General features: G+C 30.1%; 1 long non-coding RNA gene across 2 annotated transcripts in view; it reads left to right on the top strand.

Moving 5' to 3' along the window:
* LOC142328978 (uncharacterized) overlaps positions 1 to 15,634 on the top strand; it is a 39,695-nt gene that overhangs the window by 5,122 nt on the left and 18,939 nt on the right. For both annotated transcript variants that reach the window (XR_012757396.1, XR_012757395.1), the window contains exon 3: positions 11,018 to 11,255. This is a non-coding gene — a long non-coding RNA (uncharacterized LOC142328978). The remainder of the gene's footprint in view (positions 1 to 11,017; positions 11,256 to 15,634) is intronic.

Raw genomic sequence — 15,634 nt, 5'->3', positions numbered from 1 at the left:
AGGGCTGGTAAATTGTTCGAGTAGATAGCTGAACCTTAAATCCCTTAGATTATTGTTTACGGGAACGGATGAAATGAGAGGTGTAGAAGCACGTGACGAACTGATCGCTTGCATTCTCAGTGCTGTTGCCCCTCATCAAGGAACGCAAGGAAACGAGTTGAAAAGTGCATCGATGACAACGGTGGAATTTTCCAACGTTTATTTAAAATTTAAAAAAATATAAACCACAGTGAGTATTTTTTTTAAAAAGTGAATTAAAATTATTTTAATTTTTCAAAGGTTAAACATATTTTACTAAATAAAAAAAAGAAAACGGTTGTTTTTACTTTTACAAATCCTTAAAGTTTTTTTTCTCCATATAGTATATTACAACGATTTTCTCAGAATTAAACTCTCTACAAGTTTGTTTAACAAAGTTATTCTACTTCAAACCTAAAAAAACGTTTTTCGTTACTGAACTTTTCTGTTCTACGCTGGATATCGTGAAAATAAGGGATGATAGTAATGGGTTTTTTTATTCAATTTTTCGGGTCAAAAAACATAAGAAACCATCAATTTTACCCCTTATATAACGCCTTAAAAATTTCAGTATGACTTATTTCACCGGGGAACTGAAATCCGAGCGACATCTATGCTAGTTAACGGTAACTGATAGTTACCGTTTATTTAATGTTCCATTTCTGACAAATCAGGTGACTTTATTATTAATATAAAAGTACACGTTAAAACAATCGCACGCGTGCGCATTGAAATTTCATATCAAATATCGCTAAATATTTAAAATTAAATAAATAAAATGAATGAAGATTGTAACAACGGAAAAAGAACTGCTCCCCCTGTTACACTAAAAGTCGTGGGTTGAATTGGCGCCTAGGTATGGTAAACGTATAACAAAACAATCAAAACGTAGTTAATAGCTGAACCGACTTAAAAGTGAAAAATAAAATTAATTACTCGATTTCCGTAGCCGAGCGGTAGCGTCTCGGCCGTTCATTCAGAGTACCGGGTTCTAATCTCGGCCAGACACGGTATTCTTCATACGCTAAAAATTCCATTTTCACGTTCTCGCTTTAGAAGTGTCTTTGTAAGCTTCTGCGGTGAATTAATTCATCGATCGTAAAAAAATAAATAATAAATGAACGATAAACATCGTATAGATAGATGGTAACAGCGACCGATTCAGTCATCGTGCACGGCTGTCAGGAAGTTGTTATTACGTCTAATGTTTGAGATAGCAGAACTGCGGTTCAAATTCAGTTTCTCTAGAGAGATATTCAACATTTATAGTGAATCGATATAGATGATGAGGATCATATGATAAAAAATGTCACACCCTTACCGTGAATCAAACCGACTATCGATACAATAAAAGATACACACTACCGCATTACACTATCTGATTGTTCTGTCGCCTAAAGTTATTCATCTACTTTCAATCGAGACGTGAAAGTAAAAGATACCTCTATAAATTTTTCTTTTGGGGTTTAATTAAGTTAATAAATAATTTTTTTTATTCCGATTAGTGTAGAATAATATATTACATAAGAGTATATAATACTCGGGAACGCGTAAATACGCTATTTCATTAATAAAAAAAAAAGGAACTGTCCCGGCATTTGTGCGGATGGATCAAGGGAAACCGTGGTAAAAACTTAATCAGATCGGCATGAAAAATTTCACTATCGATTACAAAATAAAATTAGGTTCGATTAAAGTCCATAAATATAAAAACAGATGAAATAATATCGAGATAACTAAATTAAGCGACTAAATATATAATAATTCACAATTCAGAAGGCGTTAATGAAAATTATTTGTATTTGTTTACACGGTGAACAGGATACAGGAAATTGAGGGTTTTTTTACTTTTTAATCGGTATAATTTAAAAATTTATCGACACAGTAATATTGTTTATGTAGAATGAAATAATTTAATTGTTTTTTAAATAAACAACCGATGTTAAATTTTTTTTTGAAACGGTTCAGTAACGGAAGCATAATGCGGGAAATGTACACATCGTTTGTCTTTTAACCCGTGATTTCTCAGAAACTACTAAAAATACAGTTCTCAAACCAATTTCTTTCGATTTTTCACTTCAGATTTCGTAAAGAAAAGAAAACATAGCATTTACTCTTTTATTTAGATCTACAATCTGGCTTAACTTTACCAAACTGGCAAGAATTAATGTAAAACTTTTATCAGACAAGAATCGCTAACCAAGAAAATGTAATTTTTAAAACTATTTGAATGTAAGCGTATGTAAATTTTTAATTGAAGAAACATATTTTCTTTTTGAGGGGTTCATGATTGTGTTTTTTCTTTTTTTATAATTTCAAGTAATCCTCATTACAGCTTTTTTGTAATAGATCTATATCTACACACACACACACACACACACACACACACACACACACACACATATATATATATATATATATATATAAATAATTTGATGAAGGGGAGAACGACTAGGAAACAAAATGTTTTACTAAGAAATTTGATTTTTTCCTCGATATAATTTCAATACTGCATAATTTTTATATTAAAAACGTCATTTGACAAAGGGGTTCAAATCTGACTCGAATTCTATTACTCGATATTTAAAAATATTTCGAGATTGTATTCTAAATATCAATGGCGTATTTGAAATAAAAATCAGTCAAGAGGAAATCTGGGGAAGTTATGCAACCGTTGACTAGTTTTGATTTTCCTCAAAAAAAAAAAAAAAAAAAAAAAATTACAAAAATATATAAATAAAATATAATTTTTTATAGAAATAGAATAAAGTAAGTGGACTGTGAATTTTTTATTCTGTAGTCTTCAATTAGCCATTATTTCTAATTCTGATGCACGGTTTACACACACAACTTAATTTAAAATATTTATTATTTTATTTAAGTATATTTATTCGTTTACTTAATTCAATGATTCTAACTAAAGCGCGCGCGCATACCGTATTTAATTCGCATACCGTCATGTGTGACGGTCGGCATTAACTAATGTAATTTCACAAGTTACACAGAACAAATTTCGCTTACACCGTCGGCAGATTGTTGCAGCTGTGAGGCTTAACGCACCGTCCAGTCCGAATTATTTTTTTACACTTTAAATATTATTAATTTATTTAATTTTACCGCTCACCTGTGACGTCACAATATACTCGTACAGTAGTTTAGAGCATTTTTTGGGGTGGAGGTGCGATTTCGCAAATATTTTTATTTTTAAGAAAAATACGACTTTAATTAGGTGAAATCTCGAGATACCGAGGGTGCCCTTGTCCTACATCCTCGCCCCCTTGAGTTTTTAAGTTGAAAATTTAACTCATCAATGCCCCGTATATAGAAGTAATCTGACCGTGTTTGGTCAAAATCGTCCGGTTGATCTGGTGATATAAGACGATTTAGAGGCTAACACCGAACTCGCACACTCGTACATACGAACATTAACATTCGGAAAATTTCCATCCGGTTTTTTGGGTTCCGTAGAGGCGAACACCGCGTATGCCCAAATTGGACAGATTACGGATACTTTTTCCTTCTAGAGCTACAGCTGTACTATAGCGTTATTTAGACGGGAAAATAAAAGAACCGCTCAACATTTTTCTGGATGGATCAAGGGAAATCATGATAAATACATAACCGTGATAAATTCATGACAATGAGTGTCACAAAATATTTAATTAAATGAAAAAAAAAATTAAAATCAGCTAAAAATTGTATTAATACTAAAAAAACACAACCACGATTTAGTACAATTTACAACTCGGCATCGAATTGTATTTACTATACATAACCTATCGGAAAAATGTTCCGTTGAATCGCTTAAAACTTTACTTTAAATTTACTGTAGAGATATCCTTCGTAAGTTAGATCCACGTGTGGATGTCTTGCGTATGGAAAAAATATGCAAACCATAGAAATATGATTTTACTCTCAAATAAATATACATACAGAGTTTTTATATAAGAACTGTTTGATTTCAAGTACGATTTAAACGGCATTATATTTAAGGTAGTATAACTTACTTACTGTACATGAGTGTCTATCCTTAACGGGTAGATTTTGAAGTTTTTCTTGGTGTACTTCGATATATGTACCGTTCGTTGCCCTGCAAATGTCCAGACGGTAATCCGGCTCTTCCCACGTACTGGTCAGGATGTCGAGTGTAATGTATGCTACCGTCGCACTGCAACAACCCTCTCCTGTAGATGGTTGATGTCGCGGATTTTCTCCGAATAATGATTTTTATATGCCTCCCAAAAAGAAATCTAATGGGGTTTAGGTTCCTTGGTGGCCGTGCGATCAGCCCTCCTCTTCCATTCCGCTTGTTTTGAAACCGATGTATAATGCAGCACGGACACGGTTGCTGTAACACGGCGGAGCGCCATCTAGCCGATAGAAAATTATGTATTTGAGCTAAATTTCAACTTTTAGTGGTTAATGGGGGTCACATTAATTCGGCATTAAGCAGGTAATGAAAAAAAAATACAAAAAATAAAATTATAAATAAATATTTATTTTCATTATTTTAGGTAAGAATAAGGATATCAAAGATTAAATTCCACGGAAAACTAAACGAACTGTTCCGGCATTTGCCCTATTGTATCAAGGGAAACCGTGGCAAAACCTTGATAAGAACAGCCTAACAATATGTATGTCTACGATACATTTCACATTACAGGCTTATAACATAGTAAAAAAAAAATTTATACATTACGATAATATTACAATTTTAATTATAATAAATCTTTATGATTTATAAATTTCTTCCACATCTGGTGATATCCATCCTTTTTCCCTGCAAAAAGAAATAAAAATTATATAATAATAACAATCTACAATCTCTTATCAATAGAATGTATCGAAAGGTTTTCACCTGTTACACCCGTCTTCAGGAGAATATAGAAAGAATGGAGTAAAAAAAAACACATTATGTGTTACGGTGGTTCATTAAAAGCATTACTTCAATTCTAACGATCAATTATGAATACATTTTTGATAAAATATTAAAAAAGTCTTATATAATATAAGGAAAATTACAATGAATGTAATCGATATGTGGATTAACAGAATAAAAGTTCTTTGAACAATGAACTCAAACATAGATATTTACAATTACGTAATCTATTCTGATCGGTTCCAGATAAAAATCTGAACAGTATTTTGATCCTGTGTACTGATATTTGTCATATATATATATATGTGTGTGTATTTCTGGGTTTTGCAACAAAAAAAAAACACATCAGTTATTTTCCAGTTATAAATAAATCAAAAAATTATTGTGCTTTAATGAGCAAATATCGTTTACTATGCTTAATTTACAAAATGTATGAACAGAATATTGTCTTTCATACGAGTGACGTAAACAAACAAATCGTTTTCAACTCTAGATGAGGGAGATTAAAATTTAATGAATCAATTTTTATTTTTTAACTAATTTTTCTTCTGCTACCCCTTTAGGCTACCTAATGATGGCATAGAGACCTGCAGTCTGGTCTTTGGAACTGTTGCTAATTGTAATCGTAGTTAGCAGTCAATTTACTGTTAAAGCTAAATATTTAAAACTTATATTTAGGTATAAAATAGATAATAGCGTAGATAGGGCTATTAGTCCCTTAGTCAAATGTATGTAGACTACTCTTGCATCGATTTAAAATACCAAATTTGGCCTTATAATTGGTAAAATAAAATAAAGTTAAACGAAGTCAGGGACGGACTCCCCTTTTATGACTAGACTAATTTACTGTAACAACTCTTCTTTTAGCTGCGCGATTACAATTGCGGTCGATGTCTATACACCGTTATGGTCACAAGCAAGAATTTAGCCATCGAAAGTATCTACATAGACTTGTTGGCTGTAGTTGAATGAATTGACAGATTCTTGTACATTCAATCCACCAGTATGGCTTACGCCATAAGGGCTCACCGTTAATGACAGATCATTTTTCCTCTTGGCTTTGAAGTTTCAAGATGTTACTTTAGCATCCAAGAAAGTTTATTTAAATGAGTTAATTAAATCTTGTATTCTGATGAGTAAATAATAATAATATAGTATATACATCGCATCTCTTTTCCGTTAGATTCGAAAATGTGTGTTATAGTTATGATACCGAAGAAAGCAGGAGCAGATAAACGTGAAGAATACAGTAAAATTAGCTTAACTAGTCATGCATCAAAAATCTTAACTAGAATTCTGTGCATAAGAATTGAAAGGAGAGTGGAAGCAGTGTTAGCAGAAACCCAGTTTGGTTTCAGGAAAAGTATAGGGACAAGGGAAGCAATTTTAGCATTCAGATTAACAGTAGAAGGAAGATTAAAGAAAAACAAACCTGCATACGTGGCATTTATAGACTTGGAAAACGCATTTGATAACGTAAACTGGAATAAAATGTTCTGCATTTAAAAAAATTTAGGTTTCAATTACAGAGATAGAAGAAAAATTGCTAACATTTATAGGAACCAAACAACAACAGTAATAATTGAAGAACATAAGAAAGAAGCTGTAATAAAAGAGGGAGTTCGACAAGGATGTTCCCTATTCCTGTTACTTTTTAATCTTTACATAGAACTAGCAGTAAATAATATTAAAGAACAATTTAGATCCGGAGTAACAGTACAAGGTGAAAACATAAAGATGCTACGATTTGTTGATGACATGGTAATTATGGCCGAGAGTAAAAAAGATTTAGAAGAAACAATGAACGATTTGGAAGAAGTTTTACACAAGAACTAGCACATGAACATAACAAGAGCAAAACAAAAGTAATGAAATGTAGTAGAAATATTGAAGATGGACCACTGAATATGGAAGAGAAAAGATTATGGACGTAGAAGAATTTTGTTATCTGGGAAGTAGAATTACTAAAGATGGGCATAGCAGGAGCGATATAAAATGCCGAATAGCACAGATGAAATGAGCCTTTATTCAGAAATATAATTTGTTTACATCAAAAATTAATTTCAACGTCAGGAAAAGATTTTTGAAAGTATATGTTTGGAGCATAGCTTTATATGGAAGTGAAACTTGGACAATCAGAGTACCTGAAAAGAAAAGATTAGAAGATTTTGAAATGTTGTGCTATAGGAGAATGTTAAAAATCAGATGGGTGGATAAGTGACAAATGAAAAGGTTTTGCGACAAATTGATGAAGAAAGAAGCATTTGGAAAAATTTAATTAAAAGAAGAGACATATATATATATAAATATATATAATTTTTTATGACCACATAATAAGAACATTTTGGTCAGCCATTATCAAAGTCTCTTTGATGGGACTGTTTGAGCCTTGCGTTCCTGCCAGTACTTTTTAATAAGTTCTGTTCTTTGTGCCCTTTCTAGTGTTAAAAATGTTCGTGTTGTATGTTTTTCTGGCGAGTGTGAAGCAGGCGTCTTTGTTTTTGATTTTCTTGTTTAATTTTATCTTAATGTGGTGTCTTCTGGTGTAAGACAGTTTCCTTAAGATCCTCTCTTATTCCTCCAATCCACCTGCATCCTGTTATGGTGTTTTTCTAGTAGAGATTGTACTATACTAGCTATCTCAGAAGACTTGAATCTTCTGATTCAAGAAGATTACTACAGTTAAATTTTGGAGTAATAAATTGTAAAGTAATGATACATAAAAAAATTAGCAAAATTTCTCATAACTTTTCATTTGTTAAAAATAAATATTTTGTTAATAGTCTATTAATTATGATTCTGGCCATTTAAAAATATTCTGCTGTTGCTTGCTGTAAGGTATTTCTATGCAATTTATTCAACTTCCACAATAAAAATATATAAATGACATTGAGTATTTATCGTTTTCCATAATTTATTTTAGTGTTCTATTATAATATTAGTTAATAATAATATACTGAATGTTCAAAAATTTGAACGTATTGAGAATTCAAATTATCTATGCCCTGATTTGTTTGATTTATATGCCTTTAATAATTTTAGAAATATAAATATTAATTCCCGATCTCTAATTTTTTGGTATGATTATTATAATCATTTTATAATTATTATTTTTTTTTTTGCAAAAACAAGTGTTTTAAAATTTTACATTATTTATTCTCAAACTATCTATGGTGGAAATATGTAAATCTTTTAAAACTCAGCTCTATCAAACCAGCTGATATTTTAAATTTAACATTTTCAATTTTTATCTTCAGTAAATAAGTTTTTTATTGGCATTTAAAATTAACTCGGGTACTACTTTTTATCTAAAGGAAAAAATCAGATTTTTAGATTTTCCTCATTTTTTACAACCAGACATAAAGTATGAATCACTTCTGAAAACACAGCAATTCTCAAAAATACTTCCTTTTTTTTTAAAGCAAAAATATTCCATGTAAGTATATTCCAACTAGTAGTATTTCAATTACAATAAATAGACTTAAATTGAGAATTATTTAGACTAATTTAAGTGAAACCTATGAAAAATCTATACTATAATTTTCCTTTTGAAAAACTCATATTTTATTTTTGGTTAATTGAAACCCAACCGCTAAAGAACATCGGTGACCACGATCTAGTATTCAAATCCAAATAAAAATAACTGACTTTACTAGGACTTGACCGCTGGAACTCTCGAATTTCAAATCGACTGATTTGGGAAGATGCGTTCACCACCAAACAACAAAATAATTATCTCGTTATACTTTCATTAGTTTTATTCATACTGTACAATCTACAGTAATAGAAGCGTTATATTATGAACTTTGTAGACTAAACAAAGTAAATTGTTATCCTGGGCGAGACATAAAATAAAAATACAAATATCGGAATTGATAATTATTAATTTAATATAATCATCAAACAAAATATTAATATTTAATCAATTACGATCATAATACATTACATTACTGAAAAACAGTTAAAAGGAATAACATAAACAGTAGTAAATATCATAAAATATTAAAATGGAAATAATAACAATAAAAAATTGAAACTAAATGTAAACCAGCCTTAATGTACTTACGGTAGATTTAATCAAAACAAGGAGTTAAATTAAGAGCCGGTTGTGAAGGACACAATGGACAATAATATTGGGATTCTTTTTTGATTACACGTTTTTTTTGCATGCACACTCGAAATTCGTCGGTTTCCATTTGCTGTGAAATATGAATTGGGGTCTTACCAATGCCTCTATATAACTGCTAGTTCCAGCCTTATTTTCTATCGGTTAATACAGATTAATTTTTAATAAGAAGTCAGTAATGATGTTCTTATACTTAAATTTCACCTCATCTATCGCACAGCTGATAAATTAATAAAAAAAAAAAAACTAACACAATTGACTGTAGAATAATGCTGTAAGAGTCCATTGAACATTAAAAACAAGAATTGTAGCGGTTATAATATTTGTAATCCATTGTGCACTGAATAAGTATAAAAGACTGATTAACCGGTCAAGCAGACAAATGTAACTTTTACTAAGAAACATACCCGAGTCCAGATTAAATATGGGGAGGGAGAAATTATACATACTTGTATATTACAACAATTGTAACTTCAATAAAGAAATGTAAATTTGATCTGCTGGTAATGGAATCCAGGAAGGACGATTATTCCATTAATACCAATGTCGGTGATAGAAGGGATAAAGGTTTAATTTGCAAAATCATCATTTCCTCTAAATATACAGTTATTAGTAGTTTGGCTAAAAACTTTAATTCTTTGATTAAATTTTTTTTGTTGAAACTATTTCAGAATTTCGAATGAAATCTCAGAGTCATTTTAAATAGGTTCCTTAGTGAAAAAATATTGCTCTACATACTTCGTATATCTTTTCATAAATTTTATAGACAGTGTGATAAAATTGTATCGAAAAAATTTATTTACCGGTGAAAAGTATAGTTTACAAATCTCAAAGCTAACCTACTTGTAAAAAATCTTAACTGCAACCGTATGGTAAAAAATAGGTGAAGATAAATCTAAATAAAAAACGATATCCTTACTTCCATTAAACCTAAGGCATTTAAGATGTAACAGATGTAATTAGTCCTGATATATTAGATGGAATGGAAAGAGAGATAAATAAAAGAACTCAAAGCTAGCCTACTTGTCCAAAATCTGAAATTTAAACTTACCGGTGAAAATAAACCTAGATAAAAAACTTTATCCTTGCTTCAGTAGAACCTAAGATATTGAGAATGAAACAGATCTAATCGGTCCTGATATTAGACAAAATGAAAAGAGAGATAAATAAAAGGATAATGTCAGAAACAAGTTATAATGAAACAAGTTTTCTGAATAAGAGAATTCTATGTTGGACGAAGATTCGATTAATTTGAGATCCACATGTATTTCAGTGGTGTTTTACTAAAGTGAAACCTTGACATTGAGTTCAACAGATTGTAAGCTGAAGAGATGTAACAGCAGAATAATTAGTTAAGAATAGGGAGGACCACATACAGAATCTTAATACAGTGTTAACAGTAATTACCGCATTCAAAAATTGAAAGAATCATAACGACTAAAATGACTCAAACATCTTTTATAAATGATTAAGCAAAGATATTTCAACCGATAACATGATTGATTAGTAATCCTATCTATTTTATTTGTAAAAATTATATTAAAATTAATGTCAACTTGAAATACAGGCTGAGTTAGTGTTATCATTTTTCCTCAGCCGTTTGAAAAAATGTCATTCTTACTAATCTCTGTTAAAAATGACAGACTAATAAAGCTCAGGCGACCAATAAGATTTTAACGTAACATTTGATGTTGATGACTGAATAAGGTGTTGCATTGAAGTAGGTGAATCTAAATTATCATTTCTGTACTTTATTTTTCAAAACTATAATAAAATTTTTTTTTGAATTCAGTAATTTTATACGGTAACTAATAAAATTCATTGAAGAAATGCCTTTTTGTTTTATTTTTGTAGTGGATAGTCACATCTTCATATTCATAATTAAATATACATAACCTTGAAAATAAATGATTTTATTTATGGAAAGCAATAAAATTTAATGAAGGAACAAACATTCATTTTTTTCTGTAATGTTCTTTCTTATTCCTGTATAGGTTATACTTCAGAGGATGATACGTGTGAGTTTAAGTGAAGTGTAATCTTGTACAGTCTCAGTTCGACCATTCCTGAGATGTGTGGTTAATTGAAACCCAACCACCAAAGAACACCGGTATCCACGATCTAGTATACAAAACCGTGTAAAAATAACTGATTACTACGACTTGACCGCTGGAACTCTCGACTTTTAAATCAACTTATTTGGGAAGATGTGTTCACCGCTAGACCAACCTGGTGAGTTTTCTGTAATGTTAGTTTAATTTGAAATTATGTAGTATTACATATGAAGTTGTAATTTACCGATTGCATGCATCACTGTGTTTATCTCAGAATAAGAAAAAAGTTAAATTTTTAAGAAATATATATATATACATAAAAAAGAGGTACTTTTGAGGTGATCACATTTATTATGAATACAAACATAACCTCACAAATTGGTGAGTTTAAAAGAGTGAAATTCTTGGTTCATATTCCTAGTTGGTATTTTTTTTAAATGCTATAAATCTTTTATACGAAAATGAATACGATGTTAAGAATAAAGATTCAACAGTTTTTTCTAAAGTATAAGTGACAGAAGCTTAACCAGCTTTTGTCTTCAAATAACATTAATGCTACATTTTAAGGAAATAATATTGACTGAAGTGAAGCAATAATATTCTATGATTTAACATAAATAATGCATGATGTTAGGCGGTCTAATTCAAAAACATGAATTTGCATCCATATTTGTACATGTTTCTTTTAATTTAAGTAATATTTTTACGAGTACAATATTTTTGTATGGCAGGTATTTGAATTTAAATAAAGTAAAATTTTTAGAATTTTGTTCATAAATTTAAATATAAAAGAAATCAGTAAATCCTTAATACGTTAATCTGTAACTTACGATTCTTTTATTGCACAAATCTTTTTTGCATAAATTTTTTTCCCAGGCCCTCAGGAACTGAGGGAAAATAAATGGAGACTTATATTTCAGGAAACAAGTAAATGGAGAGAGATTCTGACTGACCCGTAGTTAAAAATAAAGGAAAAACTTGACAATCTTTAATACACTGTATGTAGAATACCGAATCGTTATTCTAATACTGGAAGAAACAATATTCTAGTATCGAGTTGGGATTCTAAGTACAAATTTTAAAATGTGAGATCTGCTCCCTGCTAATTAGCTATGTGAATGTAGAGCTATTAAGACTTGGCTTGTCTTTTGGTCTCTACTAAACTAGAGGAATCCTACACGTGTAAATTATTCTTTTATAGAATGGCAAAAAAAGTGATTACATTTTTCTGGGACCCAAATTATTGTATTACTATTATTTTAAGGTCGATATACAAGAAATTAAAACACGGACTTTGCACATAAAAATTAAAGATTCAGTTGCTACTGATGGAATTCCTTTCTCAATACTTAAGTCATAAACAACAAATTTAATCGATAAATCTTTCATTAGTAGAAGATTTATCAGTAACCTCAAAATCTCTTATTATTTTGTAAAAGAAACTAACAGTATTTAATTTACAATATTAAAGATTAATTTTCTGGAAAAAAGGACCGGTAATAGATTCACAAATTCTTGAATTACATGTATCGATAATAATCAGCGTGGTTGAAATTCTATTGAGTTTCAACTGTTGAAAACTACTGAAATAACAATTTCCCAGCTGAATCTTTTTTAAATAACAGAAAAAAATGCGTAGCCGTGTTTTTTTTTTATTTTGAACCATTTTCTCTTTCTTTGGCACAATTTCACGCAACCATTATTCTTTGGTCTGTGACATGTAACGATGAATCTGTGTTTCATGATGTGTAATAGAACGTTGAAGAAACTGAGTGGAATTATATTTAAATAAATTTATAATAGCCTTGAGAAGTTTATGGTCAGTTGTTAACAAATGCAGCTCCCATAGAGCAGAAAGTTTTTCACACCTAAAATGTTTTCTATTGAAATGTTTCTGATGTCAACTAGCTCATGTGCATAATTGTAGCGGACACCGTCATGAGTCGGTGATCATTTAATACAACATTGGGAAATTTTTAATGATTTTTTCAGTGTTAGCAGGTTTTGGATGTGCTGAGCTTTTATCGTCTTAAATTGATCTACATTTAGCAGCCCACTTTTTTAATTGAAAAAAAAATGAAAACGAAGAATTCTTTAAAGTGAATTTAAAACTTTTTTTTATGTCTGTTAGAATTACCATTTTTAACACAAGTACTTAGTAACAGTTCAAACTTAATAAATTTTATCCATATTCCAAAAAAATATCAAACTTGTTTGTTTTATTCTTGTGCTATACAACCGTGAAAATAAACGTATACATCTTTTCTTTCTTTCTTTCTTTTTCCTGTTTAGTCTCCGGTAACTACCGTTTAGATAATTCTTCAGAGGATGAATGAGGATGATATGTATGAGTGTAAATGAAGTGTAGTCTTGTACATTCTCAGTTCGACCATTCCTGAGATGTGTGGTTAATTGAAACCCAACCACCAAAGAACACCGGTATCCACGATCTAGTATTCTAAATGTATACATCTGATCCTTCATAGCATAACATATAAAGAATCATACTTAAATAGTAATTTGGTCATACTTGCACCACATCTGTGTTGGGTGAGAACTTTTTGACCAGCCCAGGTAAAAGATATATATATTATATTTTAAAATGTATTTAGAGGTATATATTTATGTACATGCAGGTTAGTGCTCTCACTGATTAAAACCTCTCTCCCATTCTTACAACTAGATTTTTTTTGTTTTGCCAAGGTGGAGGGGAAAGCTCTACCAGCCACTGCTTACCCGTATAAGACGGCAGCGTCTTTCCCGTACAAACAGTATGTATAGACTTAGTTTCATTCATGAGGATTTTAAAAATTTAAAGATCTTCAGCTTCTTTTGGATGTACTCGGCTCCTGATGATTCAGCACCTCCATACACAGTTTGTAAGCAAGCTCCTCGCTTCACTTAGTCCTATTATAGTCTGAAGAGACTAGTACAAGTCTAAGGATTCACATCTTATTTCACTCATTACATATATTAATACAATAAACTTACATAAAGATTTACAAGTTATTAATGTTATACGCATAAATCATATTTACAATTACAATATAATATTTATAATCACAAAAATGCAAGACTTAATTTATTAAAAGAATCAGCATCACTTTTTGACAAAGGGGTACAAATATTTAGTAAAAAAATAGTAAATTAACGTTGTTAAATATTACAATAAATGTTTATTGAAAAACAAGCAGTAAAAAGAATAAGATACCTATCTAATCTGTACTAATTTGATGGAAATAAAATAAATATCAAAGGGGTTTTTTTTTTTTATTCAATAATAAATTTCAAACACACAACATGCAAACTAAGAGAAATAATTTGATAGGTCTACTGAATGGTTTCTGTGAATAATGAAACGATGCTGTTTTGTGCCTGTGGTCCTCTACTAAAAATAAGTAATGATATAGTTAATTTTCATAATTGTAAGTTTTTGAACCCGTTTTACATTAATTATTTACAGTTGTAATGTATGTAAATGATCAAAGAACATTCCAAGATGATAATAATAATCTAAACTGTGATTGTGGATATAAAAAAAAATTAAAATGTATGTTTATAAAAAAAAGATTATGAATTTGTGTGAATATATAATGTAAGTATAGTATTTTAATTTAATCTATCTTCTTTATTAGGTTTTTATAAGCTCCAGAATAATATTGTTTTTTTAATACATTTATAACACTCGCTTGACTTGTTTGCTGCGTACATTTAAAAAACCGTGTCAAAAATGTCGGCAGATTAAAATTGTTTCTACATCTTGTAAAAAACGAGAGAACGCTTTAAATACATTATACGACATGGGTGTGCGTCCTTTGTAACCATACTGTTAATGGCTATATTACTCAATTTAACGACGTAGATTACTTTTTAATCCAAATAATTTTACTTGAGTGCTTACTAAGATAAAATAATGTGGTAGGTCTACCGATTGGCTTTTGTTAATAAAGAAATACTATTTTGCACCGTGGTCCTTTACTAAAAGTAAGTAAGTGGTCTAGATACAAGTGGTCTCTATAAAATTATAAATAACTTTTAAGATGTTATGTTTATAGTTAATTTTTAGACCTAACCTTTTGGTGTACCTTTTATCTGAAATTTTTTTATTGTTAAAATATTTTTTGTGCTCGTAAACAAAGTTTGTTTTATTATTCGTAATGTATACTGGTTATTGCCGCTGAATATCAGTAATGATTTACCCGTCCTAGCTATCTTTTTAATGGTTTGCTTAAAGTGGTTAATACGTGTATTTAAAGAAATGCATGAACATTTACCTCCGCACACAAAAAATGTAAATGTTAAATGTAAGTCCCAAACGTTTTTCTCTATTAATTCAAATTTATAATAACACTATTGTGAAATGCGTAGTGGATTTATTCATTGAACGGCATGACAAAACTAAAGTTATTAATAATTGAGTTTCAGATTAGTGAAATTTTTCTTCTAAGTCATGTGTAGCTAATTATTGGCTCCTTCCTGGAGTAAATAGGAATGAAACGGTAATTAGCTGCATAGGGCATTTTGGAAGATAGAGTCTCATTATTCTGAAACTGGTTG

Source organism: Lycorma delicatula, chromosome 8 (genome assembly GCF_047948215.1).
Source record: "Lycorma delicatula isolate Av1 chromosome 8, ASM4794821v1, whole genome shotgun sequence".
In the NCBI taxonomy this organism is placed as follows: Eukaryota; Metazoa; Arthropoda; class Insecta; order Hemiptera; family Fulgoridae; genus Lycorma; species Lycorma delicatula.
This window is presented reverse-complemented; position numbering and strand designations above follow the sequence as displayed.